Source organism: Leucoraja erinacea, chromosome 34 (genome assembly GCF_028641065.1).
Source record: "Leucoraja erinacea ecotype New England chromosome 34, Leri_hhj_1, whole genome shotgun sequence".
Lineage (NCBI taxonomy): Eukaryota > Metazoa > Chordata > Chondrichthyes > Rajiformes > Rajidae > Leucoraja > Leucoraja erinaceus.
In genome coordinates, this window is record NC_073410.1 from 14197347 (window position 1) to 14218555 (window position 21209).

Genomic DNA, 21209 nt, shown 5'->3' on the forward strand with positions numbered 1-21209 from the left:
TTGGAGTGTGGGAGGAAACTGAAGATATCGGAGAAAACCCCGCAGGTCACGGGGAGAACGTACAAATTCCATATAAATCCGTGCACCCGTAGTCGGGATTGAACCCAGATTTCTGGCACCGTAAGGCAGTTACTCCACCGCTGCGCCACCGTGCCGCCCTATACTCCAAATGTGGTCTGACTCAGCATTACATCCCTGTCCTTTGCTCAGAGCCCTGTGTGATAGGAGAGTGTCTGCCAGTGTTAGGCTGGAGCTCAACAAGATAGAGTGTGCCATTGTACTGCACTCTGTGGCCATCATCATCCCTCGCTCTGACAGAGCCCGACACACACTGCTGATGTGCAGTCGACCCTGTGCTGTGTGTCGGGACCACACCAATAGATCAGTTCAATGCCCGAGCCGGCTGCCTGCCCCTTTTCCGGGGATACCTCCGTGCCCGGGTGGTGTTAGAGAGGGACTATGTGAGGTTATCCATTTTGGTGGCAAAAACGGGAAAGCAGACTATTATCTAAATGGTGGCCGATTGGGAAAGGGGGAGATGCAGCGAGACCTGGGTGTCATGGTACACCAGTCATTGAAGGTAGGCATGAAGGTGCAGCAGGCAGTAAAGAAAGCGAATGGTATGTTAGCTTTCATTGCAAAAGGATTTGAGTATAGGAGCAGGGAGGTTCTACTGCAGTTGTACAGGGTCTTAGTGAGACCACACCTGGAGTATTGCGTACAGTTTTGGTCTCCAAATCTGAGGAAGGACATTATTGCCATAGAGGGAGTGCAGAGAAGGTTCACCAGACTGATTCCTGGGATGTCAGGACTGTCTTATGAAGAAAGACTGGATATACTTGGTTTATACTCTCTAGAATTTAGGAGATTGAGAGGGGATCTTATAGAAACTTACAAAATTCTTAAGGGGTTGGACAGGCTAGATGCAGGAAGATTGTTCCCGATGTTAGGGAAGTCCAGGACAAGGGGTCACAGCTTAAGGATAAGGGGGAAATCCTTTAAAACCGAGATGAGAAGAACTTTTTTCACACAGAGAGTGGTGAATCTCTGGAACTCTCTGCCACAGAGGGTAGTTGAGGCCAGTTCATTGGCTATATTTAAGAGGGAGTTAGATGTGGCCCTTGTGGCTAAGGGGATCAGGGGGTATGGAGAGAAGGCGGGTTCGGGATACTGAGTTGGATGATCAGCCATGATCATATTGAATGGCGGTGCAGGCTCGAAGGGCCGAATGGCCTACTCCTGCACCTAATTTCTATGTTTCTATGACTACGCGCTGTCCACGGGCCCCCTAGGTGGTTTCCGGGACCGCGGGGAGTTGAATGCATCGTGGACAAGGAGTCTAACATAGTTGTCTAGTAGTTTATTTAGAATACTTGCTTGTCTCGTATTATGGTGCTGGGTTCTGTTTTGTTTTATTGTATTGCAAATATTATTTTTAATAAATTTGATACATTTTTTGATAATTAAAAAATAAAAATAAAAATAGATCAGTTGAATGGAGATTCCTTATAACTGCAGATGCTGGATTGTTGTGCAGAACACAATGTGCTGGAGGAGCTCAGTGGGTCAGGCAGCATCGCTGAAGGACTACGTGTGTCCTCCAAAGATGCCGCCTGACCCGCTGAGTTACCCCAGCACTTTGGTGATCTACTAATGGATTAGTTAGGCTGATCACCTAAGGGGTAACAGGGCAGCACGGCTGCCTCACAGCGCCAGAGACCCTGGTTCGATCCTGACTGCGGGTGTTGTCTGTATGGAGTTTGCATGTTCTTCCTGTGTAGGTTTTCTCCAGTTTCCTCCCACATTCTAAAGACCTGCAGTTTTGTAGGTTCATTGTCTTCTACAAATTGCCCCAAGTGTGCAGGATAGAACCAGTGTATGGGTTCTATCTTGCACAGTGTACAGCAGGCAGTGAAGAAAGCTAATGGAATGTTGGCCTTTATAACAAGAGGATTTCAGTATAGGAGTAAAGAGGTTCTTCTGCAGTTGTATAGGGGTCTGGTGAGACCACATCTGGAGTATTGTGTACAGTTTCGGTCTCCTAATTTGAGGAAGGACATCCTTGTGATTGAGGCAGTGCAGCGTAGGTTCACGAGATTGATCCCTGGGATGGCGGGACTGTCATATTAAGGGACAGAAGTTTAGGGGTAACATGAGGGGGAACTTCTTTACTCAGAGAGTGGTAGCGGTGTGGAATGAGCTTCCAGTGGAAGTGGTGGAGGCAGGTTCGTTGGTATCATTTAAAAATAAATTGGATAGTCATATGGATGAGAAGGGAATGGAGGGTTATGGTATGAGTGCAGGCAGGTGGGACTAAGGGGAAAAAAAGTTGTTCGGCACGGACTTGTAGGGCCGAGATGGCCTGTTTCCGTGCTGTAATTGTTATATGGTTATATGGTTATATGAGGAAAGATTGAAAAGACTGGGCTTGTATTCACTGGAGTTTAGAAGGATGAAGGCAGGAACGGGGTACCAATTGGGGATGATCAGCCATGAATGGCCTACTACTGCACCAATTGTCTATTGTCTAGGAGTGGAGACCACTATCACCACTATCTGAATGGATATCAGTTTCTGTCCGATATCAAACTTGAAGAGAGCTATTGCAGGACATTCTACAGTACATCATTCCCCCCCCCCATCCCTGCCGTGCCACCCTCTTGCCACCCTGACCCATCACCCAACCACTGGCACTCTGGAATGCTGATGGGGCAGTTCTCAGAGGGTCCTTGTGTGCCCGCGTTCCAGCCTCAGGAGGCCATTATTCCTCAGACAATGCTTCTGTGGGAGCAGGGAGTGTACACAGCGGGCTGGGCAGCATCTCTGGAGGACATTGAGATTCTCCCGAGCCCGCTGCCAGGGTAGAGTGAAGGAGTCGGAGGCACGAGAGACTGCAGATGCTGGAACCTGGAGCAAGGAAGCAGAGTGCTGGAGGACCTCAGCGGGTCAGGACACGGCTCTGTGGAGGGAAATGGACGCCTGGCGTGGAGGTTAAGGTGAAGGGGAAAAGATTTAAGAGGAATCTGAGGGGTAACTTTTCCACGCAAAGGGTAGTGGGTGTATGGAACGAGCTGCCAGAGGAGGTAGTTGAGGCTGGTACTATCCCAACATTTAAAAGCAACTAGACAGGTGCATGGATAGGACAGGTTTGGAGGGATATGGGCCAAACACAGGCAGGTGGTAGGTATGTTACAAAACCTACCTGAATCGCCATTGGGAATCTGCCCTCAGCCAGGTCAGCGATTTTGGCGCTGTTTGGAGGGGGCGGGTTTAAAACGCGATTTTTACTAGGCTGTACTAATCGCACATGTTCAGCCTAGTAAATCATTAACGAAAAATCGCTGCAAGACCCGGTCGCAAAAGGTATTATTAGTTTTATAGGCCTCGATAATATAGTTATAATAGTTTTAAAATTACTCTCTGATTTCGCAACCTCTCGCAGCCCCAGGGTTTTATAAAGCAAACAATTAAAGGTATGTACCTTATTTTTACATTAAATGGGGCATATATATAACCCTATATATCAAGTTATCTATAACGAATAGTTCCTTTTGGGCTTTTTATATCCCGCAGTATTTTTCTCGGCATTTGAGGGCACTAATCCAGCGCTATGTCAACGTTCTAAACCAGCGCGTTCCACATGAACCCACTAGAAAGCCGATTTAAATGGGCATTTATTTACAGCAATTGAACACTAAATTCCTTCCATTTGGCCTATAAATTAATGTAAATTAGATATAAAAATCATGTTATATTGTGAATTATTTGTGAATAATCTTTGGACACTTAGGCTATTTAAAAATGTTAATCTTTCCTTAAGAAATGGGCGTTTGACTATCCAAGATCACAGCTTTTTTGTAATGTCATTGAAAATCAATAGGGAACAAGATGCTAATTTCCGAGTATGAAAATGGTCATAACTCTTTTAATACTTGAGATATGAAAGTGAATTTGGTGTCAAATTAAACTTATTGTTATGCTTTATCTGATGGGATAAATTGCAGACTTGATTTTTTAAATCTCAAAATTTTGTAACATTGCTACAGGTGGGACTAATGTAGCTGGGACATGTTGGTCGGTGTGGGCAAGTTGGGATGAAGGGCCTGTTTCCATGCTGTATCACTCTATGATTCTATAACTCAATAACAAAGTCCATTTTTAAAATGTCCTCTGTACATTGGCATCATCTCCTCTTCCAGACTGAGACAGATCATTTCAGAGAAATTAAATCATATTATTGGCAAGGAATGTGTGCAGGATGTGTACAGTGGCAGCAACTGGAGGACAGGGAGCAGCATCCTGACCTGTGAATGTGGGATATAAATGCCCCTCAATCCCAGAGCCCTTCCTCCAAATCTGTTCTCCGCTACTCTCCCCCATCACTAGTGTCCGCACACTGACCCGTATAGACCCAGGGATTCATTCACTCTCCTCCTCACACAAAAACACACCCCCAACTCTGGTGTTGATGGGACATGTAGTTGGTGTGGGCAAGTTGGGCCGAAGGGCCTGTTTCCACATTCTGTGTCTCTTTGTGTCTGTGACTCTGCGTCTGTGACTGTATCTCTGTGTCTCTGTGACTCATTGCCTGTGTGTCTCTGTGACTCTGTATCTGTGTGTGTCTCTGTGACCGTGTGTCTCTGTGTCTCTGTATCTGTGTGTCTCTGTGTCTCTGTGACTGTGTGTATCTGTGTCTCTGTATCTGTGTGTATCTGTGTCTCTGTGACTGTGTCTCCGTGTGACTTTGTGACTCTCTGTGACTCACGGAAGGTCACGTCACCTGGGGAGAGGCCAAAGCTGGGCACCCGTTCCCGGGCGATCTGACCAGAGGAGGTCCACACATCTCCAGTGAGTTGGGCATCCATGTTTGGGGTCTTGTAGCAGGTCAGATGGGCGGAGGGCAAACCTTGCCAGGGAGAGACCAACTCTCCCGCGCTCCACGTTCCGGTGGTGGTGGCAGATGGCGAATGAGTTTGAACCAGCCCTGACGTGCTGCCACTTGAGATCGCCAAGGCTGCTTCTTCCTATCACATTGCACATTCTCGCTCGGTCAGATGATTGTTAAATATTAATCGCTGCTCCTGAGAAGCAAACGATACTTTGGTGTCAGCTGATACCTTGACCTTTGATCGCGTCTAAATAAAATCTTGCAAATTGTGCCAACCCCAAGAAATCCTGCGTTCCCCACCCAACCCTGCAAGGGCCGGGGAGCACAAAGCCACGAGAACATCAACCAGCCCATGTCACATATTAGTTTAGTTTAGTTTAGAGATACAGCACGGAAACAGGCCCTTCGGCCCACCGAGTCCGCACATTAATGCTACCCTACCCACACTAGGGACAGTTTACACTAACACCAAGCCAATTAACCTACAAACCTGGACGCCTTTGGAGTGTGGGAGGAAACCGAAGAACTCTGAGAAAACCCACGCATGTCACGTGTAGAACCCTGTACAGACAGCACCCGAAGTCAGGATCGAACCCGGGTCTCTGGCGTTGCATTCGCTGTAAGGCAGAAACTCTACCGCTGCACCACCGTGGCCTCCCTTCAGGGTTTCAGAGATTGAGTGCATTCTCCCCTCCCTCCCTTGTACCTTGCAAGTAAGCAATTGGGACTAAAGAGGGAGGTGGGACCATCTTGGTCACAGCATGGGCAAGTTGGGCCGAAGGGCCCGTTTCCGTACTGTACGACTCCTTCGCCACCACTGCTCTGCATCACTCCTCACCATCTCACACGCTCCTTTCCAACAACCTCACTGAATCAAAACCCATGGGAAAATCAGGGAGTCTCTTGCCCAGAGTAGGGGAATCAAGAACCAGAGGACATAGGTTTTAAGTGAGGGGGAAAGATTTAATAGGAACCTGAGGGGTAACTTTTTCGCGCAAAGGGTGATGGGTGTACCAGATGAGTTGCCAGAGGAGGTAGTTAAGGCTGGGACTATAGCAATGTATAATAAATAATTAGACAGGTATATGTGTAGGACAAGTTTGGAGGGATATGGGCCAAATGCAGGCAAGTGGAACTAGAGTAGCTGGGACATGTGGTGTGGGCAAGTTGGGACAAAGAGCGCTAACACTCCACGACTCACACACTACTACTTCCATTACACTCAAACCTTCACCATATTCGTCAGGTTGAAAGGTTTCTTTTATCTAAATGGATCAATCTGGTAGGCTTGAGCACTGTAGTTTAGAGAGACAGCGTAGAAACAGGCCCTTCGACCCACCAAGTCCATGCCGACCAGTGATCATCCCTACACTAGTTCTATCTCACACACGAGGAACAATTTATAGAAGCCAATTAACCTGCAAACCCGCACGTCTTTGGAATGTGGGAGGAAACCCGGGCACCCGGAGAAAACCCACACAGTCACAGGGAGAACGTGCAAACTCCATACAGACAGCACCAGAGGTCCGGATCGAACCTGGGTCTCTGGCGCTGTGAGGCAGCAGCTCCATTGCTGAGCCACTTTGACCATTCCTCGGCCCATCAGCTAACCTCTTCCACCAGGCTGGTTCTTGTTTCATATATTAAAGGCACCTGCAGTTTTTTGCTCAGGTTGCTGTAAAATTGTGGCTCCACATGGTCCTAGCACCAGGTTCTAGTTCCTGACTGCAGCACCCAATTACAAGCCCTATTTCCTGATCAATTAATAATGAACGTTGGGGGCACTAGGACCTTGCGGAACCACCAGGGCGGATTGCATGCAACCCATGGGCCATGCATGGGCAGCACCAGTGCAGGGGTGCATGCATCAAGCCCTCTCGTGGAAGAAGGGTCTCAACCCAAAAAGTCACCCATTCCTTCCCTCCAGAGATGCTGCCTGTCCCGCTGAGTTACTCCAACGTTTTGTGTCTATCTTTGCCCCTAGTGGCAAAGACTGGTACTGGAGGTATAACGACTGAACCAGAGAATATAGAACAGAACAGGGACAGGCCCTTCGGCCCACAATGTCAAGATAGAACGAAAACAGGTCCTTTGGCCCAACTCGGCCACACCAACCAACATGCCCCACCTACACTAGTCCCACCTGCGTGCGTTTGGCCCATATCCCACTAAACCAGTCCATGTCCCTATCCTAACGTTTCATAATGGCCGCGGGACAATCGCCATCGCTTTTCAGGGCTCTCGCAACGGCGACTTCTCCCGCCCGAGTTGCGGGGTTGAAGAGCTCCTGGAGCGGGGCCTAACATCACTGCCCCGCGCGGCTTGGAATGGCAGCGGGACTCTGCGAGCGCACGCCGGGGGCTCTAACACCAAGACCCGGTGTGCGACCTTGCATCACCCGGCGTGGCTTTAATGGCCGCGGGACAATTGCCATCGCCAGCCGGGGGCTTTGACTTTGACTCTGACATGGGGGGGGGGGGGGGAGAGTGCAGTGGAGAGATAAGTTTTTTTGGCCTTCCATCACAGCGATGTGATGGATGTTTATGTAAATTATATTGTGTCTTGGGTCTATGTGTTTGTAATGTATGGCTGCAGAAACGGCATTTCGTTTGGACCTCAAGGGGTCCAAATGACAATTAAATGTATCTTGTATCTTGTATCTTGTGTAAACGTTGTGATAGTACCTGCCTCAACTACCTCCTCCGGCATTTTGTTCCACACCCTTATGCTTTCACTAGTGGGAGAGTCTAGGACCAGAGGCCATCGTCTCAGAATTAAAGGATGTACATTTAGATGAGGAGGAGTTTCTTTAGTGGGTGGTGAATCTGTGGAATTCATTGCCCCGGATGCCAGTCAATGGATATTTTTTACAGTAGAGATTCTTGATTTGTTATGGTGTCAGGGGTTATGGGGCGAAGGCAGGAGAATGTGGTTGAAAGAGAGGGAGAGAGAGAGATAGATCAACCATGATTGAATGGCATAGTAGACTTGATGGGCCGAATGGCCTAATTCTGCTCCTAGAACCGATGCACTTATAAATCACTAAGCTACAATGCTCATTTACAATTGGAACAAAGTGTCCCTTATTCCAAAGATCGTTCCTTTTGTGCTGTTATGGACAACTGGACGAAAGAGGTCATGACCTGCGGCCTGATATTCCCACTATCCCGGCCCCCTTTCACCTTTTCCCTCGCCCCCTTCAACCTCCCCTCATCATTATCCACCTTTATCCACCGATCACTTGCCACCTCTTCTCTTCTCTCCCCCCGCCCCCCCCTACAATCAGTCTGACGAAGGACCACGACCAAACACATTGCTTGTCCATGATCTCCGGAGTTGCTGCCTGACCCACAGAGTTACTCCAGCAATTTGTGTCTTGCTCAGGAATCCAGCACCTGCAGTTCCTTGTGTGGGCCAGTATTCTTTACCGTCCTATAGTGGGGATATCGATCTCAGCTCATCCTCACCTCCCCTGACCCCCACGACAGGGGCAGCCGTCTTTGTCCCAGTCACCAGCCTTAGAAACGTAGAACATAGGAGGAGGGCATTCGGCCCTTCGAGCCAGGACAGCCTTTTCATTTCGATCATGGCTGATCGTCCCCAATCAATAACCCGTGCCTGCCTTCTCCCCATATCCCTTGATTCCACTGTGACCCAGCCACCAGTCTACGCCCCAATGGACCGTTGACCCTGTTCTCTGACCTCCTGAACCCTCTTCCTACCCTTTCTCATCTCAACTCATCAACAAATGGTATCACTCCCTCACACTTGTACGTATCTAATCTCCTTTTGAACACTCAATGTGAAGATGGGTCACGGCCCAAAACATCACCTGTCCATGTTCTCCGGAGTTGCTTCCTGGCCCGCTGAGTTATTCCAGCACTTTGTGTTCCCTTGAGACACAAAGTCTCTAGGACCAAGAGGAGCTCCTGAACTTCCTCTTGGATTTATCGTCTTCTAAGCCACTCACTCGGATCCACTTGCAGGAGGCAATATCTCCGTCCCTTCCCAGGCAGATGCCACCACAATCTTTCACCCCCAGGTATTCGCCTCTTTGGAGAAAGGTTTCCCAGACGGGTCCAATCCCTCCGCTCAGTAACGGCTGAGGTTCTAGCAAGTCATTGTACCTTATCCAATGTCTTTATACAGCATTCCTACTGGGGAACAGCACGCATGGTAGTCCCCATGCTCCGACCAAGATTCAATATCTAACACAACCTCGCTGCGTTTCAGCGCAAACCCACGACAAGTGTCTGTGCGGGAAGGAGCTGCAGATGCTGGGTTTATACTGCGGATGGACCCAAAGTGCTGGTGTAACTCAGTGTATCATTGTGAAGCTTTTTGTTGCGTGCTATCCAGTCAGCAGAAAGAGTGTACATGATTATAATCGAGTCGTCCACAGTCCACAGATACGGGATGAAGGGAATATTGTTTACCGCAAGATAAATTCTAGTAAAGTCCGATTCAAGTCAAGTCAAGAGAGTTTATTGTCATGTGTCCCAGATAGGACAATGAAATTCTTGCTCATAGATAGTCCGAGGGTCTCCAATGAGGTAGATGGTAGCCCTTGATGGTGTTCCCATGACATGAACATACGGGCTTAAGAGGGGAGTAAGAGGGTCCTAACCAGTTAGCTGAGACCCTCAGTGAGGGTGGGGAGGAGAAACGTCACTAACGGCCCCAGGCTTGGGTTCTGCAGGGTAGTTTACAACTGGTCCTTATTCAGAGCAGCTCAGAGGTAAAGTGATAACTTGGAGTGAGAGTATTATCAGTTACAGTCGAGTGGCATATTTACTGCCTTGCCTGGGCTTTTCCAAACGCTTCTGCCCAGCTTGCCCTGCATGCTGAAACCAGATCACTGCAAAAGGTTACAAACTGGGCTGAGGGGTCGGCACGACATGCAACTCCATCCCAAAGCAGCAGAAGCTTCAAGTGTCCCCTTTTCCCTGCTGTTCTGCGCTGAGGAGGATTCATGGTGTAATGGGGCTGTCCCACTGTACGAGCTAATTCAAGAGTTCTCCCGAGTTTCCCCTGATTCAAACTCGGAGAATTACGGTAATGGCCGCTCGTAGGTATTCGGGGCTCCCGTGGACGTTTTACAACATGTTGAAAAATCTTCACAAGTCTTCCCGAGCTTACCGCGTTTCCCGAGTACCTGCCGTTAGCAATACGAGCCGCTAAGAGACGTGCCCGAGCTCCGACGTACCCGCTACGTACATTCTACATCCTTACCACGAGTTCGATTCTTTTAAAACTCGGGAGAACTCTTGAATGAACTCGTACAGTGGGACAGGTCCTCAAGACTGTCGCAGCCTGAACCCTGCACGTTTCCTGACTCTAAGTACTATGGCATCACTGGCACCTGTCCCCACGTTAGATGATTGAACCGAATTGAAGGATACTGCATGGAAACTGGCCCTTCAGCCCATCGAGTCGATTATTGATCACCCAGTTACACCAATTCTATCTCACTTTTGCATCTGTGCTACACAAGAGGTTTTCACAGAGGCATATTACGTTCATGAGAAATTATAGGAGCATAATTAGGCCATTCAGCCCTTCGAGTCTGCTCCACCATTCAATCATGGCTGATCCATCTTTCCCTCTCAACCCCATTCTCCTGCCTTCTCCTTGTAACGTTAGACACCCATAAAAATCAAGAATCAAAGCTGCAAGTTTAGTTTATTGATCGGGCATGGAACACTGACTGATGACTGCAACAAGCCGTTTAGTTTGAGAGATACTGGGTGGAAACAGGCCCTTCGGCCCACTGAGTTTACACCGACCAGTGATCACCCATTTACACCAGCTCTACCTTATCCCACTTTCTCATCCACTCCCTGCACATGAGGGGCATTTTACAGTGGCCAGTTACCCTACAAATCTGCACGACTCTGGGATGTGGGAGGAAACCGGAGCACTCAGAGGAAACCCACACGGTCACAGGGAGAATGTGCACACTCTACAGATATAGCAGCTGTGGTCAGGGTAGCACCCAGGTCTGTTAGTCACGGTGGCCCAGCGGTAGAGTTGCTGCCTTACAGCGCCAGAGACCCGGGTTCGATCCTGACTAAGGGGGCTGTCTCTACGGAGTTTGTACCTTCTCCGGATGCTCCGGTTTCCTCCCACACTCCAAAAACGTGCAGGTTTGCAGGTTAATTGCTTGGTATGATTGTAAATTGTCCCTAGCGGATGTCGGATAGTGTTAGCGTGCGGGGATCTCTGGTCGCAGTGGGCTCGGTGAACCGAAGGCCCTGTTTCCCATGCTGTATCTCTGAACCACACGAGAAATTTTTTTACAGAAGGCAGCACAAGCCAAGAGTGGACGCTATCAGTCACTGGGTCCACGTTCCACTCCTTTGCCAGGGGATGTCAGAGTGAGAGGAGGGCAGAGGAGTTTAAATCGTAAACATTCCTTACAATCAACTCTCAGATATGACGGAATGCAGCTTCTGCGAAACACTGACTGTTCAATGGAAATAACACCCAAGGTAAAAATACAGCTGGACTCCGCTACAAAGGACGTGGGTGGGATGTGGTTGTCTCCTTTAAAGCTGACAGCCTTCACACACACACACGGCTGTATCTATAGCCCCAGCTATCTCTCACTGTTCTCTGACCTTCAGCTCCACGTCTATTAAAAAAACTTCTGCCTGTGCCGGCCGACAGCTGAAGGCAAAAATAAACCTGTAGCCCCGGACTGGTCCACGCTCGTAAATCCATCCGTCAAGGAAAGACTTCCCTGGGCAGGCAAATTCGTTCAGATTTGTCACTCAGCGGGGATACCGCAATTAGCAATCCCATTCAGAGTATATTTGGAATAGATAGGGTAGATACACAGAGTCTTTTTAGAGATGCACTTGAGACTTTGAAAAGCATGTTTCTCTGGGTATCTAAATTTTATTAGTTGTTTAAGTTAAGACAGTGGATGGAAGCTGCATACCAAATCTCGTTGCACCCATGTGCAATGACAATAAAATATATTATTATTATTATTATTATTATTATTATTAGTGTGGAAACAGGCCCTTCGGCCCACCGAGTCCACGCCAACCAGCTATCCTACACAGTTGGGACAAATTTTATTTTAACAGCAAAGTGGTAGCAAGAGGACTCTGTGACCCAAGTGATTCACCAGGCTTCACGTGGACCCCCCCGAGTAGGAAGAACAGAGATGCACATGGACTCTTAAGAGCCCACCCTCTGGAGGAGCAAGCGGAGACTTTCTCCTGTGGGGAGACTTCTAAACCAAAGGGGGAAAAGCGTTCGGAGGCCCACCGATGTCTACCGAGAACCCCCCGTTGAAGCAAACACCCGCAAATTTTTATTTTCCACACACTCCGACTCCCCCGGTGTCCCCTCGGAGCAGCAAATTAGAATCAAGAACCCTGGACCCAAGTTGAAGAAGATTCCAGGTGTGTACCATGGAGATTGTCAACAAACCAAAGGCAAAAAAGCTCAGAGAGCAACCATGGACTTTTGGGAGATACATTGTGGCAAAACAGGAGCAAGCGGAAGACTTTGAAGAGACATACTAAACATCAAGGGAAACGCCCTTGAGGGAAACGTCTGTAGGGAGAGAAGACCCACTGAGGGCCTGGAACAACAGCACCCCACTTTTCACGGGACAGACAGGGGGAAACACCAGATACAGCCACGGAGTCTCCCAAGGCCCTGAGACCCTGTGGGAACCACCTATCGTACTGCTAGCACTAATCCACGTTAGGGCAATTTACAGATAACCAAATTAGTCGAAAACCCCACGGGTGGAGGTGGAGGAACACCAAACCGTCACAGATGCACCCGGGCTTGAGGGAAAACTCCAGGTTTCACAGGGTGGAGACTGCTGGGGGTCGGAGGCAGCGGTTTTGCTGGGGCACTCGTGACTGGGGACCCGAGTGATGGCAGAATCTCTCCGTCAGGGCCAACCTGGTGATGGGGGCAAGACGTTAGATATGACCTAGTTGGGCCAGATATGAGGGCGGATGACGTGGGCGGGCAAAAATGCACGAGGGCGGAGGCGGAAACCCCTGAACACTAGCACATATCCACATCACAGGCCAATTAGGACTGTGGGAGGAAACCGGAGCACCCGGTTGAAAAACCCCCAGGGAGAACATATTAAACTCCGTACAGACAGCCCCGTAGTGAGGACCGAACCGGGGTCTCTGGTGCTGGGAGGCAGCATCTCTACCGCTGTGCCACCGTGATGCTGGGTCGGAGTGCAGCGTGTTGCTGGGGCAACGTGACTGGGGACCCTGTGATGGCAGGACGCTCTGTCAGGCATGACAGAGAGATCTCACAGCCTAAGAAGGCATAGATATGACCCAAGGTTGCCGGCTGAACGCGTAGACCCCTGTCCACATCTCTCCGACTCCCCCTCCCCTCCCCACAGATGCTGACCTGCCTGACCTGCAGAACTGGTTCCACCAAGATGCAGCACAGAACGCCACAGATCCTTCTTCCCTATGGCTATCAAACTGTACAACTCCTGATCTCGCCGATATATATATATAGGAGTCTGGTTTTTAATTTTGGTCTAGTTTTTAAAAGTGCTGGAGTAATTCAGCAGGTCAGGCAGCGTACTGTAAACAGTATTCCCTCGATAATATAATAACACAAAACAAAGTGGCGGTGAATCTGTGGAATTCATTGCCACAGACGGCTGTGGAGACAAAGCCAATGGACATTTTTAGGGCAGAGATTGATAGACTCTTGATTAGTATGGGTGTCAGGGGTTATGGGGAGAAGGCAGGACAATGGGGTTTAGGGCTGTCCCACTGCGGCAACCTAATTGGCGAGTTTAGAAGAGTTTAGGAGAGTTTGAAAAGTGTCTTGTTGAAGACCTCCTTCGACTATGTTGAAGACTATCTACAACTACCCTCGATTACCCACGACTAACATGCCGACCTACTACGACCCACTTCAACGAAACCTACGATTTTTTCCATGGCGACCTTTTTTTACTCGCAGGCATTTTTCAGCTTGTTGAAAAATACGCCGCAACCTAGCTGAGGCCTCGAGTACACGGGGACTACTCTAGAGCATGAAGGAGAGTTACAAAGACCTCCTAGGACCTCGTGTCGACCATGCTGCGAGTACGAGTCGAGGGCAAACTCTTCTAAACTCGCCAATTAGGCCACCGCAGTGGGACAGCCCCTTTAGGCATGAGAGATAGATCAGCCATGATTGAATGGCGGAGTAGATTTGATGGGCCGAATGGCCTAAATCTGCTCCTATCACTTATGAACGGATGTCACAAGCAGCGCCTCCTGCTGCATCCATGGCACAAGGACATCACCTGAGTCTTCACTGTCATAGAGGGGGCAGGTGAGGCGGAGGGGCGTGGAGGCAAATAGGACATCAGGGGCCAACACAGCTCCTGTTGGGTGGCTGGGGCGAGGGAAGGAAGTGCATCAGAGATCTTCGCCTTTGGCCAGTGAGGTGGGTTCAGGGACGGAGGCTGAAAAAGGCCAGCAGCATAATCAAGGATGTCCCACCATGGCCATTCCCTCTTCTCCCCTCTCCCGTCAGGCAAGAGGTACAGAAGTGTGAAACGCACACCTCCAGATTCAGGGACAGTTTCTTCCCAGCTGTTATCAGGCAACTGAATCATCCTACCACAACCAGAGAGCAATCCTGAACTACTATCTACCTCATTGGTGACCCTCAGCCTATCCTTGATTGGCTTCATCTTGCTCTAAATGTTATTCCCTTACCATGTATCTGTGCACTATGAATGGCTCGATTGTAATCATGTATTGTCTTTACGCTGACTGGATGGCACGCAACAAACGCTCTTCACAGCACCTCAGTCCACGTGACAATAAACAATAAACTGAACTGATAAAGGGATGTTGCACACACAGGGAGATACCACGTCCTGTGTTCCCATCTTGGAGATCAAGGGGAAGGCTTGATTGTAATCGTATATCAAGTTAGAACGGAGACGAGGAAACACTTTTTCACCCAGAGAGTTGTGAGCGTGGAATTCTCTGCCTCAGAGGGCGATGGATGCTTTCAAGAGAGAGCTAGATAGGGCTCTTAAAAATAGCGGAGTCAGGGGATATGGGGAGAAGGCAGGAACGGGGTACTGATTGGGGATGATCAGCCATGATCACATTGAATCATGATCATGTGCTCAAAGGGCCGAATGGTCTACTCCTGCATCTATTGTAAAAAAAAAAATTTTTTAATCGCAAGAAACCTCTAAACCCAGGCCAAGTTTTACTTCCGCCCGCTCAAGGTCGGCTGCGGGAGATGCCCTTGGGGCACGAAGGCTGAAGTTGGTCGGGCGAGCAGAGGGACGACGGCTCACGGGACAATCCGGACGTAGATGACGGCTGCAACAGCGACAACATGCCAAAACCTGGCGACATTTGCCTCTGGACCCAGTCGGCTGTTTTGATGCATTCTGAACTTAATCTGCTCATGCATCGTGTTAATTTACCGCCTCTCGCTACGTGTGATTACTTGTTTCGTTTAGAGATACAGCACAAAGACAGGCCCTTCGGCCCACCGAGTCCACGCCGACCAACGAGCACCGCACACTGGGGACAATTTTACATTTACACCTGGCCAATGAACCTACAAACCTGAAGTAGACAAAAGTGCTGGAGAAACTCAGCGGGTGAGGCAGCATCTATGGAGTGAAGGAAATAGGCAACTTTTCGGACCAATACCCTACTTCAAACCTACAAACCTGTACAACTTTGGAGTGTGGGAGGAAACCAAAGATCTCGGTGAAAACCCACGCGGGTCACGGGGAGAGCGTTCAAACTCCATACAGACAGCACCCGTAGTCGGGATTGAACCAGGGTCCCTGGCGCTGTGAGGCAGCAACTCTACTGCTGTGCCACCTATTCTTGTATCGTTTCACTCTGTGCGATGGGGATTCCTATATTATTGTGACCCATGCCAAGGTCCAGTGAATAGTTTGATGTTTGCATGCAATCCAGTCCATTCACACTGTAGAATAGATGACTGCAAAGGCAGGTCCGAGCTGGGTACCATACCACCTGACACCTCACAGAAAAATAAAGTGCTGGAGTAACTCAGCAGGTCAGGCAACATCTCCAGAGAACACAGACAGGTGATGTTTCCAGTCGGGCCCCTACTATTGACTGTCTGAAGAAGGGACCAGTCAGTAGAAGCCGAAACATGGTCATGACCAGCCATGATCACATTGAATGGCGGTGCTGGCTCGAAGTGCCGAATGGCCTACTCCTGCACCTATTGTCTATTGAAACATTGCCTCCTAATGGTCTCCAGAGATGCTGCCGGACCTGTTCAGTTACTCCAGCACTTTGCATTTAAACCGGAAAACCCTCGCGCGTTACAGAAGAACTTGCAAACTCCGCACAGTCAGCACCCGCAGTCAGGATTGAATCTGCGTCTCTAGCGAGGCGAGGAGGCAACTCTACCGCTGCGCCACTGTAGCGAAAGGGGGTGCATGAGGTCGCCTGTGGTAACTGGAGTGGCCCCCTCCATGGAAGTAAAGAAGAGGCAGGAGAAGGAGAGAGAGAAACACATTTGTACATCGTTGATCTTGTAATGGCAGCATTCCCCAAGTGCCTCCCTCCATGATGAAGGGGTTGGCATCTGGCTGTGGGCCATAGAGCCCATGTGAGGAAGGAAGATCAAGGGCGGCACAGTGGCACAGCGGGGTAGAGATGCTGCCTTACAGCGCCAGAGACCCAGGTTCAAACCTGACTACGGGTGCTTGTCGGTACGCAGTTTGTACCTTCTTCCCGTGGCCTGTGTTGGGTTTTCCCCAAGATCTCCAGTTTCCTCCCACACTCCAAAGATGTACAGGTTTGTAGGTTTAATCGGCTTGGTGCAAATGTAAAGATTGTGCGTAGGGTAGTGTTAACGTGCGGGTCGGCACGGACACGGTGGGCCGAAGGGCCTGCTTCCACCCTGTATCACAAAACTAAACTAAAGACGTGCGAACGGCCATGGATCATGAGGACTTTCCCTCTCCCAGGGATGTGCTGGGATTCGCCAGAGCAAACACACTGGGCCTTCACACTCCCTCTGTACAAGACGGCCTTAGACCAATCCTGCGCATCTCCCACTCAGCCAGGGTGATGACAGGCTGGAGCAGAGAGGCCAGCTATTAATATAAAAGAAACATTTCCATCAGATAATGTCGCATTCCTCTTCTATCTCCCCCCGAACCCCCCCTTAACTGTACAGCGCTGGGCATCACAGGGCTGTACGGAGGGAAGTAAAAATAAAACTGAATACTGGTGGATAAACAAAGGCAGTAACCAGGAGACAAGAGACTGCAGGTGCTGGAATCTTGAGCAAAGCACAAAGTGCTGGGGGAACTCAGGCAGCATCTGCGCAGGGATTGGGCAGACGATGTTTTTGGTCGGGACCCTTCCTCTGACAGTAACCCAATGCCAAATCAGGGCAGCACAGTGGCGCAGTGGGTGGAGCTGTTGCCTTACAGTGCCAGCGGCCCAGGTTCAATCCTCGCCTCGGGTGCTGTCTGCACAGAGTTTGTTCGTTCTCCTGTGACTGCGTGGGTTTTCACCGGGTGCTCTGGTTTCATCCTACATTTCAAAAACGTGCAGGTTTGTAGGCTGACTGGCCGTCTGTGAATAGCCCCCCAGTGGGGGGAGGGGGGGGGAGGGGGGGGGTGCACAGAAGGGATAACGTGGAACTCGTGTACGGGTGATCGATGGACAGAGAGGGCTCGGTGGGCTGAAGGGCCTGTTTCCACACTGTATCACTAAATTAAACTATACAAGGTATTTGCTTCCAAACATCAGGGAGAGCGAATGGCTTTATTTCAATGTGGAATCATAGTCAAATATATACAGTATGGAAAGAGGCCCTTCAGCCCATTGAGTCCACACTGACCATCAACAGGCACATATTACTATGGTCACATTTATTCCCCCCTTTTTTTTTTTAATTCTCCCCACATTTCCATCAACTACCCCCCCTCCCTCCCCCCCCCCCCCCCCCCCCCCCCCCCCCCCCCCCACCAACTCTATTCAGGGCAATTTCCAAGCAGGCAATTAACTCATGATCTTTGCGATATGTGAGGAAACCACAGACCCCAGAGGAAACCCACATGGTCACAGGGAGAACATGCAAACTCCACACAGGCAGCAGCCGAGGCCAGGATCGAACCCTGATGACGGGTGCTGCGAGGCAGGGGCTCTGCGCCGCTGTGCACTGGAATTGATGAAAGATGAACATTTGTCCCAGCACCAGATGGAAAATTAAATGCTGCTGTTTACGCATCCCAGTGAAACTGAATAATGGCCACATCCGTATCAGCAAAGGCAGCAGAAAGGCAGAAGGATTTTGCACCAAAGGAAAACATGCAGACAGAGTTCAGTAAGCCAGCAAACTGCACGAGTAGGATCTGAATCAGTGAGCCAATGTCCACTGAGAACCAACAGTGTAACCAGGTTCCCACAAGAATAGTCCACAGCCTCGTCTCCCCTGATATCAGGCTTCTGAACGGTCCTTCCATGAGTTGGGGTGCATCCAATTTTAAACTACCCCACTGTGGACTTTGTCTCTGGAACTGCTGCACTACAACGCTGAGAATTCTATTCTGCAATTTAAAAAAAAGACAAAGTGCTGGAGTAACTCAGCGGGACATGCAGCATCTCGGGAGAACATGAATGGGTGACGTTTCGAGTCGGGATCCTTGTTCTACTCCGTCTCCGAGTCCTGCTCTGACCATGTTCTGAATATTGTGTCGTTTCTTTGTAAACCAGCATCTCCACTTCCTTGTTTCCGCCTCTATATTCTGCACTCTGTATCTCCCCCTTTGCTCTGCCTATTGTACTTGAATTGGGCTTGATGGCATTTACATACAGTGCAACATGAATTGACTGGACCGGCATGCAGAACAAAGCTTTACACTGCACTTCAGTACACAATACAGTGATAAACCTGAAACTTAATTAATTTCAATTAGTTAAGACCTTGAAACCACAAAGTGGTCAAAGGGAAGTGTAGTGGCATAGTTGCTGCCTCACAGCGCCAGAGACCCAGGTTCGATCCTGACCGCAGGTGCTGTCTGTACGGAGTTTGTACGGTCTCCCTGTGATGGCGTGGGTTTTCTCCGGGTGCACCGGTTTCCTTCCACATTCCACACACGTGCAGGTTTGTTGGTTAATTGGCTTCAGTGCATTGTCCTGAGTGTGTAGGATGGAGCTCGTGTACAGGGTGATCGCTGGTCGGCGTGGAGTCGGTGGGCCAAAGGGCCTGATTCCACGCTGAATCTCTAAAGTAAGTTAAAAACTAAAATTGCCCAGTATCAACATTCCCTAAGATTGAAGTCTGACTATGGACATTTTAGAAGGAAGATGAATGGAAATAACATCAAAAGAAATTATCTTCAAAATCATGTGAAATGCGCAGGATAAACAAGAATACTGGGCAACGTAAATGGAAAAATTTGGACATTTTCCGTGCATGGCTATTTACATAATCCTCTACGCCAACAACAAACCAATGGTAATACAGAACATAAAATGTTATAAAATGTCCAGAGATGCCTCACTAAAGCCATCATTGAATTCTGACGCGGGTCTGTGCACTGGTAGATACCCCAAAACCTCAGGTCAATGAGGGATGAGTGTGTTTAAAAAGCATCTCAAAGGGATGGAGGCCTTCAGTTGCAGGAGATATTGGTGGAGGCATTTGGGAATGGTGAAGGGGCCGGCTATGGGGGAGCGCAGATACCACCACTGACGGTTGTGGGTCGGGGGATGGGACGGAGATTGGGACGGAGCACCAAGGAGGGATGGAAAAATCACGGCATCAGCTCGCCGATCAACAGTGCCGGTGGGAGGAGGAGGGCAACTGGTTCACTGCATCTGGTGCAGGGCACGATGCGGACAACAATGCTGGAACAGTGCAACAAACACACACAGGGTTCAGGCTACAATAGCCAACAGGATTCAAAACTGGCTGGGCGGAATTACCTCGGGCGATGATAGTGAAGGTGTAGATAAACTTCAGTCTGAAGAAGGGTTTCGGCCCGAAACGTTGCCTATTTCCTTCGCTCCATAGATGCTGCTGCACCCGCTGAGTTTCTCCAGCAATTTTGTGTACCTTTGATCTTCCAGCATCTGCAGTTCCTTCTTGAACACTGCAGTATAAAGATGCTGGTTTATACCAAAGATTGACACAAAATGTTGGAGTAACTCCAGAACTTCAGACTGAAGAACCCCAAACATCACCTATCCATGTTCTCCAGAGATGCTGCCTGACCCGCTGAGTTACTCCGGGACTCTGCGTCTATCTAAAGCTGGGATAATATTGAGCTCTTCTTGCCAGGCTGGCCAGGAATGGTTTGGAATAGCGACGCTGACCAATGTTTCAGCATCAGATGGGCTGAGGGCGGGTGGAGATGGGTGATTTATTTGGGGGGGGGGAGACACAGCCAATCTTCCAATGGTGAGCACTAGTCCTAGTTGGAAAGATTGGAAAGCAAGATGGAATATTGTAGAGGAGCAGAATGAGCCACGGTGATGAAGGAGAGTCCACGTAGCCTCAGGAGTTGTCGGGCCACCAGGAGTGATGGGGCACAGGTGACCAAGGTAGGGGGGCACCAGGGGAGGACCATGGGTGGCCAAGGGAGGACCAGGGGAGGTGAAAGGGGAGAGAGCCTGGACCACGGTGAGAGGGGTGGGTCGGGCAAGGGAGACCACGGGAGGGGATGGGCCACCGGGTGAGATCAGTACGGGTGTCAGAGGTTATGGGGAGAAGGCAGGAGAACGGGGCGAGGAGGGAGGGATAGTTCAGCCATTCGGCCCATCAAGTCTACTCCGCCATAGAATGGCGGAGTAGACTTGATGGGCCGAATGGCCTAATTCTAGTCCCATCACGTGACTTTATGAGAGAGATGGAGATATGGGGCATGGGTGACCAGGGTAGGGCGAGGGAGAGGAGCCTGGGGGGTACATCACAGAGTAGGAGCAGGTGACCGTATCTGGTCAACCAGGGCAGAGCTCGACGTGACTCTGGGCCGGAATTAGTCCGATGAGTCAGGCTCCTAATAGCGGCCGGCGGGGCCAGGCGGCATCAATCACGGCGCTGACACACGTGTGGAGTCAGCAGCAAGGAGCCACAAATAGAAGCGCTGGGCCGGCAGCCGAGATACTGATGGGGCCGGCACCTCGCAGGGAGGCACTAACTAGCGCCAGGGTCCCAGCCTAGACTGGCCGCACTGGGCTCGGCTTACACCGGGACGGCCGGCTGTAGACACCTCACCGATCCCCTCCAAGCAGGTGGCAAAGCCTCGCAATGAGCCGTCTACCATCGCAGCGCCCATAAACAGCAG

General features: G+C 49.9%; 1 protein-coding gene across 1 annotated transcript in view; it reads right to left on the bottom strand.

Moving 5' to 3' along the window:
• The window catches only part of ldb3a (LIM domain binding 3a), a 135281-nt gene that overhangs the window by 100433 nt on the left and 13639 nt on the right, over window positions 1-21209 (bottom strand). The window lies entirely within an intron of this gene.